Raw genomic sequence first — 3,581 nt, 5'->3', positions numbered from 1 at the left:
GAAAAAGAAAAAAAAATGGTCAGGATTCATGGAGCGTTAAGCCGTATATCAGAATATGGCAATACACTAAGCTAATGAGAAAAATCACATGAGCTGACACTGATCTGCCATTCCTATCTATGTAGATCTATACTGTTATATTGTTCAATGGCTGACTTGTTCTACTCAAATATAATTAAAAATGATTTTTAAAAAATAGCAGAAGAGCTTTTGTGGTTCATATGAATGTACTGGAGCAAAAGGTATTCAAAAGACATTGTCTTCCTTCTTTGTCACTTGTCAGCTGTTTCAAAATACAGCTAGGCCTTGACTTACAACAGTTCATTTAGTGACTGTTCAAAGCAGGGGTGAGTTCCAGATTCTGCTACTGCCAGTTTGCTCAGGGATGCACAGTGTGGATGGGCACACTTTGCAGGCATGCACATGAACAATACTAAAAAAACCCAAACCTATGCATGCACAGAAGCAAAAACAAGATGGCGTCACTGTAGCCATCGCCGAACCGGCTCGGTGGAGTAGCAGGCCTGGGTTGCTGCCAGTTCCGGTGACCCAGGCCAACAAGTAACTAATGGTTCTCTAGAATCATTCTGAACTGATAGGAACCCACCTCCCGTTCAAAGTTACAACATCAGTGAGAAAAGTGACTTTTGACTGTTTTTCACAGTTACGACTTTTGAAGCATCCCCATGGTCACATGATCAAAATTCAGATGCTTGGCAGCTGGTTCATACCTATGACTATTGCAGTGTCCCAAGGTCATATGATCTCGTTCTGCAAGCAAAGGCAATAGGGAAGCAAGATTCAGTCAACAATCAGGCTACTAACTTATTAATGTCAGTGATTCACTTAACAGTGAATGGAGTTAGAGACAAGGTATTGCAGGATGCTAAGATGTCTGACTGCCTTTACTACTTTTTATAGAGTTTTCCAAGCAGCGAAAGACAGAAGAAAGTAACAACATTATTATTGGTGAATTCTCTCAGAAAGTCCTTAAAAACATCCTGTTGACACAACCTAAATGAGATCACCCTACAAGCTAGAGATAATATCATAAATCATCCTGTCATAAATCTTCCTGGCTATGTGAACTGGGTGAGATCATGTAGGCTGGAGGCCTGTTTGAGGTAGGCAGTTTGCTGCACACGATCTCCACTTGCCCTCTATCTCTACAAACAACTGGCGAGGAAGGTTGTAAAAGGGACAAGTGTCTCAACTAACCACAGAAAATTTGGCCTCAATTGTGGTCATAAACTGAGGACTACCTGTACAGACTGAGATTATGCGTTCTATGAAGCCATAACCAAATAAACTAGAGTATGGGCTAAATATGGTGTGAGAATCAGGCCTCTATCTGTGATTTATAGGAATATCAGCTCAGTTGGCATGACTTTTTTAAAAAAAATCTGACTTTAAAATATGCAATTGGAGGCTATGCAGATTTGCTTACATACGTAGCAGTTTTTCACCTCCTCACTCAGATTGACCTGTGATCAAATTGTCTTTATTAGTTTCTATATGATGATGATTTTTATGGAGATAATTTCTCACACCTGCTTCTTACAATTCCAATAAGTAGAGCATGAACCAGGTATCAAAACAATAAAAAATGCCATAAAATTTGATGAAATGTAATAAAACAGCAGTAAAATTCCAATTAAAAAATATGGCAAGCAAAATACCACTGAAATCCGTAAAACAGTTAGAACCAAAGTCAACTTATTTCAGACGCATAGCTAGTTAAAAGTGTCAGAGCTTCTGCTCTGGCAATCTCACGCTACTCACCAGAACCTACAAAACTTTTGCCAGACCCATCCTTGAATTCATTTCATCTGTCTGGAACCCATACCACATTTAGGACATCAACACCCTTGAAAATGTCCAAAGATACTTCACCAGAAGAGCCCTTCACTCCTCCACTCGAAACAGAATACTACGAAAGCAGACTATCAATCCTAGGTCTAGAAAGCTTAGAACTACGTCGCCTAAAACACGATCTAAGTATTGCCCACAAGATTATATGCTGCAACGTTCTACCTGTCAATGACTATTTCAGCTTCAATTGCAACAACACAAGAGCACGCAACAGATTCAAACTTAATATTAACCGCTCCAAACTTGACTGTAAAAAATATGACTTCAGCAACTGAGTTGTCGAAGCGTGGAACTGATTACCTGACTGAGTAGTGTCAACCCCTAACCCCAAACATTTTTCCCTTAGACTATCCACGACTGACCTCTCCAGGTTTCTTAGAGGTCAGTAAGGGGTGTGCATAAGTGCATCAGTGTGCCTTCCGTCCCCTGTCCAATTGTCTCTCCTTATCTCATTTAACTTTTCTTCCTTTCAAATATGTTCACCTATACTTTTATATCTTTTCTTCTATTCTTTTCTTTACTTATATTATTACATATCTTTCTCTTCAATGTGTATTATGTATTGGACAAAATAAATAAATAAAATTAATTAATTAATTAATTAATTAAAAAGACTCGTTTGCCATTGGTCAGGCATAAGAGCTGACTCTAGCCAAGTATCTTTGAGCCACTGGAGAAGATGGTTACCCCCTCCTTTTTGTCAACTTCAAATTTTAGAACATAAAGTAGAGGTTCAGTGGCCTCATTTTTTTTGACTGTGCTCTCCAAGAAGTATAGCATGACACTGTGTTCTCAGAATGTGATAATTAGACAGTAGGCATAGCTATTTTGGAAATACAAGATAAACAGATCATAAGCAGCTACTGGGGGGTGGGGGAGAGAGAAAACTATCAGGTATAACCTTTTTATAAATGACATATCATTCATAACCATCATTAAAAAAAGTCTCTGTGGTTCTTGTATAGCACAATCTTGTTAGGGAAGCATTAAAATACGGATCACAACTGATATGAGTCCACAAGGGTTGCCAAAAGTTCCATAAAGTACACAGTGTTCTATATAAGCTTAACAAACCTTGATGCAAAACTATGCTGAATGAGGAATAACATAATGGCTTCAGAGTTCTTTAAAAACCCCAAATGTTCTTTTCGTATGTTTTTTTAAAAAATAACACCACAGGAATAATCATGCTGCAGAGAATGAGGCTTTCCATGCAAAGCTCTGGCCATTTGACCTGATGTTCAACCTGCAGAGGCAATTACAAGGGAGAGAAGAAGGACAATGCCTGTGATTTTCTCACTGGGGCTGTAAAAAAAGAACTTTACAACCTGTTATTGTTTTGCAAGCCCCCCCCCCTTTCCTTTTCCTGATACCAGTGGACTGGACGGGCTATCTTAGAAGAGTGAAGGAGGTAAGGAGAGATAGAAGCATAGGCAGCCACACAAACAGGCTGAAGAACAGTTTTTTATCTGTGGGCTGTCAGACTCCCGAATGGAAAATAATTACTAACAACAACAAAAATAACTACTAACAATAACAACAACAAAACAATTATGATGATGATGATGATGATGATGATTATTATTATTATTATTATTATTATTATTATTATTATGTCAGTACAACACAGCAAACGAGATCACTTTGCTGGATTTCGTATTTCATCACCAGTCGGGCGCTTCCCAAGCACCTAGGACTGCGTGATGTAG

Source organism: Erythrolamprus reginae, chromosome 3 (assembly GCF_031021105.1).
Source record: "Erythrolamprus reginae isolate rEryReg1 chromosome 3, rEryReg1.hap1, whole genome shotgun sequence".
NCBI lineage: Eukaryota > Metazoa > Chordata > Lepidosauria > Squamata > Dipsadidae > Erythrolamprus > Erythrolamprus reginae.
The sequence above is the reverse complement of the archived record's forward strand: the minus strand, read 5'-3'. Positions refer to the sequence as shown.